Source organism: Zonotrichia albicollis, chromosome 5, assembly GCF_047830755.1.
Source record: "Zonotrichia albicollis isolate bZonAlb1 chromosome 5, bZonAlb1.hap1, whole genome shotgun sequence".
NCBI lineage: Eukaryota > Metazoa > Chordata > Aves > Passeriformes > Passerellidae > Zonotrichia > Zonotrichia albicollis.
The window spans coordinates 71,792,264-71,806,301 of record NC_133823.1 but is presented as its reverse complement, the minus strand read 5'-3'; the positions used below and the strand labels follow the sequence as shown (position 1 = coordinate 71,806,301).

Below are 14,038 nucleotides of genomic sequence, written 5' to 3'. Positions count from 1 at the left end.
GAGAAGAGATTATTTAAGTGATAACATTGGCACATTCCTGTGACTAAAAGCCACTTTAGATTTTAAGTAGGCGAGACCATTAATTTTTAACACAGGGAAAGCCCAGAGCCTTGCAGAAATTTAGCCTCAGGAATTGTCTGAAGCAAATCAGTTTAATTTAGCATTTAACAGAGAGAAAATGCATGTACAAGTGGTAGTGCAGTCAAACTTTCAAGAGGGCTTGCAAGCAAAACTGAAATCAATGGTGATGAGTTAAGTTTGTTAAACACAGCACATTCCTTACAGAAACGTTAAGGGAAGTCATGGACCCAAAATAATCTGATGTGGATATCAATTATGTGAGCAGTCTGTAATTAAACCCTGACTTTTCTGATAGCTGTGGCTGTCTCCACATTGTTTCAAAGTGTTTGACCTTGAATAATATTTGCTGAACTGGATGTCTACGGCCACAATATCACAAAACATATTTTGGAGTTGTGGAAAGATGAGCTCACCAAGGGCACACACAACCCACAGCCTGATCCACGGACAGTGACTGATGTCAGCCCAGAAAACAATCTGATTTTCATATATCCTGAAAATGCTCTCTGCTTGCATGGGCATTCAGAGATGTTTTTGACAAAGGAAGTCATCAGTTTTCCTGCTCTCATCAGTCACCTTTAAATTGGCACTTCTCAAAAATGTGCTCTCCTCTGAGATTCACACCATTAGTCATGTTGTTGATTCAGTCAGGCTTCCCTAACCTGGACTGTGTCTCCTATCAGCTTCTTCTTTGTGCATCCTTTTCTTTGAATTGTTGGTGATCCAACTCTGTATTACAGTAATTCTGTGTACACACAGTGTATTTTATACTAACAAAGACATTTGCATATTGTGCTAAAGACTCTCAGGAATAATCTTTAATTTTTAAAAATTGCTGCATTAAAATTGTTGCTTCCACTGAAAACACTGTGACTCTCCCAACAGGCCATAAAATGACATGATATTTAGGTACTGTAGGATCCTTCCCTTAGCATGGGAAAAAAAGAAAAGAAACCTTAACTAGTTTCAGCCCAGTTCAAAATGAGACTCACTCCAGCACCAGCTCCATAGTGCTGGTTTTAGAATAAAAAGCTGTGAAAATCAGAGCTGGAGACCTCAAAGTCAGTGAAGCCTTTCTTGAGGATTTAATCATTGCATATATTTGGAACACTGACATTTTTAGTCTTATGAGTACTGTGAGAATCACAACTTTAGTCATGCCTAAATGCAAAGCTTATAGAAATATTCCTTACAAATTGATTGAGGGTTGGGAAAACATCATTCTGTTTGGGATTCTGTTTGGTTTTCTTTTTAAAAATATGGTCATCACAGAAACAAGTTTTCCCCTTTGATTTGTCAAGAAAATGGAAAAATTTATTAAAAATACTATGCTGATAAAAATACTGCTCTAGTATTTTAATGCTCCTTATTTTCTGCTATATTCTGTTTTCTATGAAGCACAGTCGGCACAAAGAAATTCAGCTGCAGAAACCATTGTTTGAAGTGGGAAGCTGAGACTTTCTGACAAATTCCAAAAAGCTAACTTGAAAAAGTGTTCCCTGTTATCTTCCTCTGAATGAAAAAGAACACGTCTCTTCTGACATGTGTTCTTGCTATCTGCTGATCTCAGAATTTAAGAATGTTTGGGGATAGGACAGGACTGCATTAAGGGAACTTGGATGAGTAAATCCTCTTGTGGCTCTTTAGGAAGTTATAATCTGCAAAAGGACTTCACTTGAAGGAATCTCTTCTACTTAGAAGGCAAAAAGGGAAAATTAAAACTCCCTATTGCACTCAGCTTGCTATCTGATTTTTCCCCTCATGTGTAGCCAGATTTTTCTGAGGGAAAAACTTTAATGATAATTGCTTTTTTCCATAGCAGAGCAAGGATTTTTTGAACAGATGCTGACTGATTCCGTTCTGTGCAATTGGACTGGCGGCTCTCAGAGTACTTGTTCAGGGCTGCCAAGTTATGAAATGTTTGAGGTACAAGCAGAGTGTGAATAAAGCTTTTATTGCTTTGAACAAGACATCTCGGCTCAAAATTCCCTTGCTTACATTTGTGTGGATATTAATGACCTGTTAGTTAAATGTGGATATAAAAATGTCAGATGGACTAAAACAGATCAAATCATATTTCTTCTTAGTTCTGCCCTTTAAATGTTTTATAGTTACTATCATTGAGCTTCCCTCCTCTTCTCATGTTTTGTGTTTACTGGCTGTTACATGGTCACCTTTTTAAATAAAAATACAGCCACAAATCAGCAGCTGCTTTTATTGTCATACATACCAATGATACAGAGACAGAGTTGTTGTCTCTGCTTTCAGATGAGGGAATAATTTCTAAATGGAATGAGTGAAGAACTCCTTATATTCTTCTTTATATTTGAGATGATATCTCTAGAAAATAGCAGGTTTCCCAGGGTCTAAAATCATTCACATATGCTAGGAGAAGCTTCAGGTCCTCTTAAAATCTGTCTCAAGTCTTTAAATACTTTTGTTATTGTATTTTCAAAGTCTAGATTATACTTTTATATTTGCCAGTCTTTTTTTTTCCTAAAGAAAATTTTATCATTTGATCTGATTTTTACTAAAGAATTAGTGATAGAAACAGTTTTTAAATTTTCCTGTATTCTTTTTGTCTTCTCTCAATGTAGTTTTGTAAGTGAAGGCAAGTGGGAAAACCAAACATAGAAAAATTTTTTGCTTCAGAAAGGAAATTGATGTGTTTAAATACATTGAAAGAGAAAATGCAGTTTCACTACTTTATATAAAATGAACGTATCATTTTCTACCAGACCTAGCTGCTAATACTTATTCATGATATTACTTAAGTAATTACACAGCATTTCAGAAATGATAACTACTGCTAGAAATTACACAGTGAATTCAAAGATTGCTCCTTTTCTGGTGCTGCAGCACAGCCTGATCTGGACAAGATCCTAGGCAGTAATGTTGAACAAGTTCCCATTACAACAGCATTGTATTTTGCTCTTCTTGCCACTACAGATTCCAAATTCTGTAAAATTCTGAAAACAAATATTTTGAAGTTAATTGGATGTCTTGCATAGCATTTGATTTATTCATGTGCACAGTGGCTCTGTGGCACCCGGCAGCAATCACAGGTAGGATGTCTTGTTATGTGTGACATGAATGATATAAGAATATTTTTCCATGCTGACATGGTTCATCTGCTCAAACTTAGCTCATTTAGCAAGGTATCCTTATTTTTTTCATCTTTCCTTTATTCTCTTGTAATGGTAGCATCAATTAATTATTCAGCTCCATTTGAAATATTTTAAATGCACATCTTATGTAGGACATAATGTAGGACAATTTATGCAAGACCAATTGTGTCTGATTATTACATATTTTCCACAGAATCTAGAAAAGCTCACTAAAAGTCAAGAACTGTAGCTTTTCATTACTACTTTTTTTCTGGACACCTTCTTTGTTTATTACTATCATAACTTGCAGCCCTTATCAAGCTCCTTTGACTCTCCTGGTTCTGCCAAGAGCTGGGACTGTTCAGGCTGGAGAAAAGTGAAGAAGACACAAGTAGAAGGGATGCTTCTTTTTAATTTTGGGGCTTTTTTCCCCCAGAATGCCTGCAGCTATGATTTTCCACTCAGTGAAGATTTTTGCCCCAAAGGAATGAAGAGCAGGCAGACACTCAGAGAACAAGTGATATGGAGCTAGGAAGATATTAAGACCTGCAGCTCATGACAAGCTAAAATCTTTTGCAAACAGAATTACAATTAGCTGTGTTCAGGTGGGATTTCTGAGGACTTAGAGAATTCTTGATGGTTCAGAAAGAGAATTTAAACTTCTAATATGGCTCGTTTTGTGTCAGCTATGCAGAGGCAATAGAAAACATTTGTCAAAACAGATGGCAGGTTTAGCCCCCCGCCACTGAATACAAAGGGGAAGTTCAAGGTCCAGATAATGGCTGTCGAGCCAAGAAACATTTGGAAACTTAGTTTAGCATTGAATAGACCCCAAAGAATACAGTGTTACAATTCCAGCACGCCTGGCTACGGCCAAACTCGGAATGCCGTGAGCAGCTTATGCTTCCAGCCAGAATGAAGAACTGCTGAGGTGCACAAAAACTGAGATGTAGCAGCTAACATGGTTTTCAGGATTTTTGAGAAGACATGTTTGACAGCTGCTTCAGCCCAGCAGAACATTTCTTTGCCCAGTGCTTCCTGACATTTTACTGCCACTCAATTGCTTTTCCTACGCTAAAATAAATACTATCTGAAAAGCGGTTGTGCATAAAATATACAAGGAGATGAAATGTGAAAATCTCTGGTTTTTCTATTAAATCATACTGGCATTTGCACTGAAGTAAGTTTCACAGAATCTCTAGGTAGATTATGTAAACTGTGATCTGTGGAGCCGAAACTTTTTAATTGCTGGTGGGGTAACTACTGCAAGCAAAACAAAGTCACAGAGATATTTCACATGCATCCAGTGAAACAAATACTGAGGTAATCTGTGCTGATTAATACTGGAAAAAGGTTCTTGCTGTGGTTGAAACAATTTACTGTTGAATGAGCAGAGGTTACTTGCCTGAGTTTGAAATAAGAACATAGAGAAGGCTTGTTCAAAGTGTTTGTAATAGTGATCAGTGCTTTATACAGACCCTAATCAAGATCCAAATAATGTAATCATACAATAGACTAGAAAGGTAGATTTTTCCTGTGGAATGGGTACTCACTGCAGTGCAGTAAATGCAAGTTAAATTGCACCATGCCTGTTTCTACCTTTACATCCCTTATGCGTACACCAGGAATTAAGCCCCAAAGCCCAGAACTGTAGCACTGTTGAGAACATGACTGACCTGTCAGTCTAGCACACAAGTCCCTGTCACCAGGTTCAGAATGTTTCTTCCCAGTTGGGTCTGGCTGGGTTCCCTTCTTCTTTCTTCACACTGCAGGGAATGTACAACAGCAACTTAAAATCAAGAGCAAGGGCTAAAAGATAACTTTTGTGGCTGATAATTGTCAGGCTGCCCATATTTGTTTTCCATAGTTTCACAGGAATGGCTTCCTAAGGATTAGGGAGGGCTGCCTCACTAGTTTACTTTTTTTTTTTCTTCTAGAATTTCATGAACCTACAGGATAGATGTCATGAGTGAAAGCCAAGTTGCTGTTAGCTATATCCTAAGGTAAGCTGTTAAACACCCAATGTTATTACCTTTTGTGTTTATTTGGAGTTGTAAACAAGCACTGATGTGCATTATACCCTGAGCAACTTGCAAGTGAGTATGGAACAATGGCAGGTCCTTAATTTCTACACCAGTGGTTTCAGACTGGACCTAGAGACCAAATCAGATAATTAAAATCTAGGTAATCTTATAAAGATGTGCAATTCTTCCTCTTCAAAACCCTTGTGTTTTTCATGCAACAAATTTGGCCAATATGCCACCCTTGCTTCCTGCAAAGCAGAACTGAGAGATCTGTGAAGAAAGCTGTTAAGTGCTCCCTTAGGATTTAGGCCCTGATGATCAGCACAGCAGAAGCAGGCAGATGTTAACACACCTCAGTTGGCAGGAAAATTCAATTTTTAAAAGACTGTGTGTTCCAAAATAACTGTGGCAGATGTACAGTGAAGCCCACAGAGCTGTGGGAGCTCATCACTAATGCCGAGGGTCTTGGATCTTCCTGACAGATAGCAGCTTGCTCTAGCAGCCGTCTCCAGAGGGTTGCTGATATTTGGAAGCAGCACATTTCAGTGCCTGTTTTCTTGACAACACCTGGGATTAATTTAGTCTACTGTTGTCTAAAGATCCCTGTGGACAAGGATCTATCTTGAAGGAAATGGCTTCCGAGACCCAAATTGAGTGATGAAGAATTGTGGTTGCCAAACTTGTTTACATAGATGGGCTTTTTAGCTGAGGCTTTCGCTGTGAGGTTTGACACTAAAAAAGTAATTCCTGGATTGGAGCACTGGGAAACAGTATAAAGGAATAAAAATGGATGTACAGAACTAGAAAACAACTCTTAACTATATCCATCATTTAAAATAGAAAAAAAAAATCATTAAGTGAATTGCATTTTTGCAAGTCTGGCTAAGGAGCAAGGCATTTCTTGCTGGATTTGTGAATATGTTCAGTACTGTGCAAACAAAAGAAATGCTCTTTTCCTTTAATACTTCTATAAACCTGTGTTCTGCCACTTTAATCTACCAGTGACAATAATGCAGCATTTTATTACCTGATTTGTTGTGACTATTAAACCTATGAGCTTAGATAATTTTGTTAAAATACAATTAAAATGTAACAACTTGCCTAGTTATCCTCCTAGTCAAATTTGTCCTCATTTGAAAGGGCTCTTTTCTAATTTTGACTTATTAAATTCCATGAGAAAGATCAAAGGTGCCCTCCTGTTCCTTATTACAGAGGATCAATGGGTCAGATATTTCAAGTTTTGATAAAATATTTCAGTGAATTCAGTTGCATGCACTAATTAGTATGTTATTAGGCCATTTTACACTAAGAGTTAAACTCCCAATCCTTTTGTAAACAGCATCAATACATGCTAAACAAGTACCTCTTTCCTGAGGAACATGGTTCTGTTCTTGTTTCACATTTGAAAATGTACCATGTCCTTTTCAGTTGCTGAGCTGTGTGATTTACGAACTGCTCTCGATGGATTCTATTGGCATCCCATCAGGACTGCATTCTAGCCTCCCTCCTTAAAATACAGGCAGTTCTAAGAAAGCAGCACTATTCTTGTGAAAACAGCATTTATATATTTCTCTTGCATGTTTATCCTCAGCATCATCTTACTGGGAACATGCTTAACCTGCCAAAAGCTCTTCTGAACTCTGACTGCAAACCATTCCAAAGTCCAAATTTCTCATGCAAATGCCATATGACCTCAGGTAGGTAGAGAACTCCAGGTTCTCTGAGCACGTTTTCTGCAACCAACTTTACAGCTTTCTGAGCCTTTTGGCTGCTGCATATTCAAAGCACTGTTTACTCATTGCCGTTGTCATCTAGTCAGAGTGCATAGCTTTGATCCAGGCAGTTTGCTTTCAGCCTTACCTCAGGATTCACAACCTCATCGTGCTGAGAAGTCTGACCCAGGTGCCTTATCCTGAAAACCTGAGGCTTTTTATTTGTTTGATTAACTCCCATGGCTTGCAAGCGATCCAGCTTTTCTTCAGCCGCTGTTCTGAAGGCTGGTGCATGGCTCTGCACGGCTTGGGCTTTCCTTAATCAACATATGGACTATAATATATTGGTTGTTTTGAGTCTGATGTCATGGGAAAAGTGTTGCTTCAGTCAGTATGGAAACTTGCCCAGATACCTTCGCGTTGTTTCTTCCTTGACCGTAGGATCTGCTTGAAACTTTTCACTTGCCTTCTAATGGTTATTCCTGCTCATCCACAGGCTGTTTCCAGTCCAAATATAGTGCTACTTGATTGAAAAAATCCAAGAAGCAGTTCTCTTTTTGGCACATGTTTAACAATCCCAGCTAAATCCCTTCTGAAATGCCATAGTCCGGTTTGTCATAGAAGGTCACAGGCTTGCTGGGGCTGTCCCTCCGGACATTTCAGCGACTCCTGTGTCTGCACAGCTACAGAAACTCGGCTGAAATCTGGAATGTTTTTCAAACCCTTTCTTCCCCTCCCTCTGAAGTGGCTGTGAGGAAGCAGTGACCGAGGGTATCCTTGTGAAACTCCTGTTGACCCTCAATATGGAATGTGCAGCCAGTTCAGGGCTGTGTCGGGGTCCTGTGCTTGGGGTTTGTTTTTTGTACCGAGGGAGCCTCTCAGATGGTGTTTGGGAATGACTTTAAAAGAACAGCTAAAGTAATTTTATTTGCTTGTCTGCATAACTAAAGGATATTAGTCAGGGCAAACTAATGTAACTCCAGTGATATTAATAGAGCTGAGTTAGAACAACTGGAGAATAAGCCCTTAAATTCTAGGGAAATTATTATTGTGCAGGCTGACTTTCAAAGGCTCTCATGCTGTCTAATAATGTTAGGAGTCTCTAATACCCAACTAATTCCTAATTAGCTTTTCCTTCACTGTTATGCTTTTTTGTTTATGTCAGAGTTTTGCTGTAAGAAAACAAAAACTCTGTTCAAGACAAACCTGCCCTGAGCTGTGCTTACTGATGGTGTAGTACCTGCCCAGAACAAGAGGCTCAGCAGGCTCAGGGCTTGCACACTCCTGTGGAAACACTCAGAAAATCAAAACGTGGTTCTCCTTTGTAAATACCAACTGGGATTTTTCTGTAACTTCTAACATGGCTGATTAGGAATGGATTTTCCTGGGGACAAAGATACCATTCTCACTTGGGGGTTGTCTCACTGCCAGATTTAAAGCTCCTCTTATAAATCACCCTGGCTCTTCAGAAAACAGATGAAAAATATGAATGGTGGTGAAACCACCCCACACTAAGTTTGTTCCAAAAATGACTGAACTATTTTCTACCAAACCTAATTTAAAAAAAAAATTAACAAGTCAAAAAAGAAGAAATTCCAACCTGGATATTGAAGTTTGGGTTTATAACTTTTCACACATTATGGAGCTAGGGCTTTCTCCATGCTATCTAATTAACCACTCCAATTTTTGTCTGCATTAGAAACTATATACAATAATGTAAGGAACAACAAGTATGGAGATCTTTGGTTGGTTTTATCTGGATTTGGAGGATCGTTTGAATACTGTCAAAACAGTGAAAAGGGTCCAAGATCCCAGCTTTTCTCAGGCAGTACTCATCAGAGAGGGCAAATGTGGAACTCCACCAAAATAAAGAAATGCTTAAATTATTAAAACAATGCATATTCTATTATCTCTATTATCTAAGGCATAGATAATAGAACTTTGGCACTTTGGATTTGTGCTGTGTGGGGAAGCAGGTTAGAAAACAAATAGAGAGACCTTGTAGAAGTCAGTCTGTCCTGGACACCCTTAAACTGCAATGCAGAAGGTGGCAAAATGAGTCCATCTGCAAACAGGCTGGAAATAAACAACTACTTGAATGCAATTTTCCTTTTATCCAGGAGCTAGGACAGTGCTTTTTGTTACCTTGTCTAACCTACTGCATTTCCAGGCTATCTATCAACACAGTTTCAGCTCTCCCCTTGCATAATATGATGAGAGAGATTCCAGGAGCCAGGCAGAGAATGTACAGACCACTGTGACAACTTTGCAGCATTAAATGGCTTTGGCCCCTGGAAAGACCTCTTGGCAGTGACAAATGTGCACGTATTCTGATACTTGATGTCCTGAGATTTCTTCTTAGTTACTGTTCTCTATGAAAACAATGTTTTTAAAATAGTGGAGATGATATCCAGGATATTTTTGCTATTTATAATTCCCATTGTTGCAGCTCTCTGGGGATGATTAGGTCGGATGACTTCAGCGGTGTGATAGCTATTGATATAAATAACTCTCCAGAAGATTTCCTTGTGACTTCAGAACAAATTAACCAGCAAGAAAAACATTTCTAAAGGAGTTTAGTTACCTAGCCATTTTCTGAAAACCACACTAGGCACTGCTCTGCATGCAAAAGAGATAAAATCCTTTAAAAGCTAATCTTTGAGTGCTTAGGATTTTCAGTTAAAAAATCAATTAGCAAACACCTAGGGCCCATTTTCAGGAGTCTTGGCCTCCTCGGTCTCTCAAGTATTTTTGACTATTGTGTTTTCTGAGAAACTTAGAGAAAAGGAAGAAATGCTCACCTAGATGAATGCAAAAATAAGCTGTACTCATCAGTGATCAGACACAGGGTACGGTTCAATGAGTTGCTAGGGAAATCTGGCCCAGGGACAGGTAATTATCCAAAACTCTCTGCTTGAACTATACCTAAAGGTTTGCTGTTGGAAAAGGTCTTTCCTTTGAGATTTCCACTGTTTCCTGGTTTCAGGCAAGAAAGGAATAGTGGAATAAGTGCTTCTCACTCTATTTTTGTACTTCTGATCCCTGAAGAAGAGAGGTAGACACATGGTGTGTGCTGAAAAAAAATTAACAAAGTTCTAGCTGCTCTTTCATGTGAGTGTTTCTTTCCATGTTTTGCTTGCAATTTTATATCATGTTTTTGTGGACTAGTGATAACAAAGAACCAAATATTTCAGGTCTAAATAGTGAAAGGTGAACCTGCTTATAATTCTTTCCCTTTCTGAGTTCATGCACCCAAAGCTCCAACTTTGTGTGCCAGTGCATGTGTGTGTGTACAAATACAATTGGATAACCTCCTTAGCTTACCTGTGAAAAACGGAATTCTTGGACCTATTTGGTCATTGATTGAGAGATCTTGAATGAAGAATCTGCCCCTGCAATTTGATTATTTAATCAGAAGAGACTTCCTTAAGTTAGCAAGAGAAAATGCTGAAATCTGTGAGGGGCTCTCACTTGTTACAGTTTTCAGTTATTTAATTTACAACAGAAGCTGCTTCCTGTCCATAACAGGTCTACAGAGGGAATCCTATAAAGATCTGCTTGATCTATTGAAAACACAGATTCTATATGGACACAAAGCACTCAGTTTTCTTTGAGGTAAATGCAGCTCTTTCCTTTAGCAGGATGAAGCTATTTTATGCCAATGAAATGTGCTGTTTTATGTCAATTTATGCCAATGAAATGCTCACCATGCCATGGCTTGTCATTTGTTCCATGGAATCACGAGTGTTCCTCAGCTCAGCAGTGCTCCATGCACCTAGAAACTTCCCTCTCTGAGTGACAGCCCTGTTTTTCTTGGAGAATATTTGAGAAGTGTTACAGAGCCATCTAAAATTGGAAACCTCCAGAGAAATAGCAAATCCCTTGGTCAAGGAAATATGAATATATTTGAAATTTAGGAAAACCTCAGAGACTTGCTGAAGTCACCTAATCAGTCAGCAGGGCTTCAGAGTGGGAACAAGGCTGGCACCGTGCACTCCCTGGAGCCAAGGGACTACAGTCCTTCCCTGGCATGGTAAAATTGATGTGTTGCTTAAGGTAAATGAACTGCAGTGAACCTTTATGGGAAAAAGAAAATAAAAAATGTTTTTAACTCACTTGCATAATGAAAATGTAGAGGATTAACATGTTTGTACAGTGAAATTAGTGCATTGTTGTGCTGAATTGCTCCACAGCCACATTGCTGTGGATGGTGGTGAGCAGTAACAAATGCTCTGGAAAGTGTAGGAAATCCAATTCTAGGATCACATGCAACAATCTACCCATAGGGGAATGTTTCCCTTAATTAGAGACGTTATAATTTGGAATTATAGACTTTCAAGGCACTTTTCTTATTTCCAGTTTAATCTAGATGACATTGTTAGCCTTGATATAAACTCTGGGAGATGCAATCATATCTGGGGGAAAGGGGAAAGCTTCACTTTGTGAGACATTATACATGCTAAAAGATAATCCTTGGGCAAACTGATTATAATACAAGCAGCTCACAAAAGTAAAAGATATCCTGTGTGATATTCCAAAAGGAGCAATCTGATCAAATCTACTTTGCATCTACTGCAAACTGAAAAGCTGCTTTAGTTCTGGCCTAGTTTTCTAACCAGAAGTTCCTCTCTGATGTGTCTTTGGACCCAGATAAAGAAGCACATGCCTAAAAAAAGAGTTTATCAGTATTAATTTTCAGTTCTACCCATTCCAGCAGTAAATGTGTAACTGCAGTGTTGTTCTGTTCTCTGTTCTTCAGTCTTCAGTCTGCAGACTCTGGGTGAGTTGGAGCATTCACTGTCCATATAAAACATGGGGCTGAGGCTATTTCAGAGTTTGGTTGGTGTAATGAGCTTGGAAGCTCTGCATTTCCACCCCTCTGTAACATGTATTAATATGGGTATCTTTACCAAGGGAGAAGGTTCTCATGGGAATATACAATAAACAAGCATGATTCTCCTTTCTCTTTTGTCACAAAATCCTGTACTTACTCTACCCACAGCTATTTTGACTGTTTCTTAAAATGTCTTCTCAGTGAAGTCACTGATTAATGCAAATCATTATTATACATGGGCTTTTGTTCAATGAGTTTTTACTTAAATTTCCATGAGACAAGTAAGCTCTTAAGCAGATCCTCTGCCAGGACTTGTTACACAAAATCACTTTTGCCCATCAAACCAAGTATTGGATGAAGGGATAGTACACTTATTATTCACCTGAGGCCATTAGGTGCTGCTGTGAGCTAAATCTCTCCAGCAGACCCATCAAACCACGAGGAGAGACTTGGCCAGTGGATTATGCTCCCAGTCAAGTGTCATACTTTGGCATGTTTGACTAGGATTGGAAGTAAAAGTGGCATTATTCAAGAGAGATGCTGTCTGCAAATACCAAGGAGAAATTTTGTTGCTCCCTCTGGTATTTTTTGAGCAAGCTGATGAGCTGCAGAGAACTGGCCCCGAGGAAGCTGCCACCCTGCAGAGTGGGGTGTTCCTGCCTCCTTTCCCCGTGCTGCTGCTGCTCCCTGGTGTGTGGGAGAGGTCATGGTAGAAATCCTGAATTCATGAGCCGCGTTAGATTCCATTTTGCTCATGTTTGGCTCTAGTGGACTGTGATACTGACAGGGAAAAGTAATATTCATTTGCTCTCATCTCTGTCCTTGGAACTGAGGGAATTTTTTGGTCCTCTGTCTGAAATTTTATACATTCTTAGAGATTTTCTTCTTTGAAACTATCTCAGTTACTAAAAAAAACCCCTACTTTTTGAAGACAAATCAGAAGTTAACCAGTCTCTGCTGCCCCTCTTGATCTGGATTTACTGCTTCCAAAAGATAAACTCTTCTATTTACTCCTATTCCCTGCAGCAGGAGAGCAATGGATTTGTTCAAATCAACTTAATTTTCAGCACTAAAAGCTAATCAGAATAAATATAGTAGAAGAAAGAATTAAGAAAAAACACTTTCTGCTGTAGCTCCAACAAAATTTCTCTCACTTCCATGTCTTGCCTTGTGACACAGGTTTTGATCAGAGATAACTGTCAAATAAAATAAAATAAAATAATAATTTAAAAAGAATCAGTAAAGAATTCAACCTCTAGGAAAAACAGAAAGCTTTGAAAAAAAGATGTTTGAATGGCAAATAGCCACCTTTGCTGATGCATTGGGGTGCTGCCATGCTTGAATTGCAGATGGTCCCTGCTGCCTGCTTGAAAGCCAATGGAGTTCCAGCTTTAGCCACCCCCAGCTGGAGAGCAGGACAGGGCAGGGCTTTGCAGGGCTCTGTCCTCTGCACCGCCTTGGCCATGGGCTGGGAGAAGCAGGGTCACCCTGAGGGAACACAACAGGCACGTGTCAGGCACTGGCACCTGCAGACAAATCCCAGCAGGCTGGTGCTGGAATGCTGCTCTTGGAGGGGCTGCAAAAATTACCCCTGTACCAGAGTGTTCTCTGGCTATGAAAGAGCAATCTCTCTGAAGGGCAAACTGCCTTTTGCCACATGTGCCCTGAAATAAATAGGGCAGGAGATCTTTCTCCTTTTTAATGCCTTTATTAAAAACCAGCTCAGGTGGGAAGAACCGACTGGTTGTGCTCACACCACCGCTGCTTCCAGGAGTGGCACAGAGGAGGAGGAAAAGTGCAGCTGTGCCTGCTGGTCTGTGGGCAGAGCTGGGGGCTCCTCCTCACAAGAGCACCAGGAGATTCCCAGTTGTTTGGTTCAACATTCAAGGTCCTCTGTCCTCCCCTTTGGGTGAGGGGTAAAAAGGGTCTTAGCGGACACTGGATTCTGTTCCTCACATCTAGACATCACTTCCATCCTTCAGTTCCATGTTGGCTCGTTGTTTTTAGGGGTTTTTGCTAGGTTTGGTGAGGTATTTCTTAATTTGCATGCCAACCCCAATGTCCCCCATCTTCACCGTTCCAGGTGCCATCCTCCAGGAAGCAGCAGGGTGTTACTGGATAAAAAAGGGGAATTCCCAACCATCAACAACAGGTAGTTAACGAAAAACTATTAACGATAGGTGATTACAACAACAAACAGTTAGACCTCCACTCTGGCAGCAACTGGCCCAACCTGTGAACTCTGCAACCTTTTAAAAAAATGGGCAGCTTTTCTACTCA

The 14,038-nt window shown here is 39.6% G+C and overlaps 1 protein-coding gene and 1 long non-coding RNA gene across 6 annotated transcripts in view; one reads left to right on the top strand and one right to left on the bottom strand.

Annotated features, from left to right (window-relative positions):
* LOC141729211 (uncharacterized) overlaps nt 1-7,079 on the top strand; it is a 76,492-nt gene extending 69,413 nt beyond the window's left edge. Inside the window, exons 4-5 of the long non-coding RNA XR_012580586.1 lie at nt 5,126-5,191; nt 6,804-7,079. This is a non-coding gene — a long non-coding RNA (uncharacterized LOC141729211). The remainder of the gene's footprint in view (nt 1-5,125; nt 5,192-6,803) is intronic.
* PDE5A (phosphodiesterase 5A) overlaps nt 1-7,212 on the bottom strand; it is a 103,629-nt gene extending 96,417 nt beyond the window's left edge. For 3 of the 5 annotated variants that reach the window (XM_005495285.3, XM_074542059.1, XM_026798116.2), the window contains exons 1-2: nt 7,073-7,212; nt 4,865-4,954 (exon numbers count right to left, since the gene is read on the bottom strand). The gene's annotated coding sequence lies outside the window, so the exon portion shown is untranslated. Of the gene's footprint in view, nt 1-4,864; nt 4,955-6,575; nt 6,720-7,072 lie in introns of those variants that run through there. The other 2 variants (XM_074542057.1, XM_074542058.1) reach the window with 1 other exon arrangement.
* Between the last annotated feature and the right edge of the window lie 6,826 nt (nt 7,213-14,038).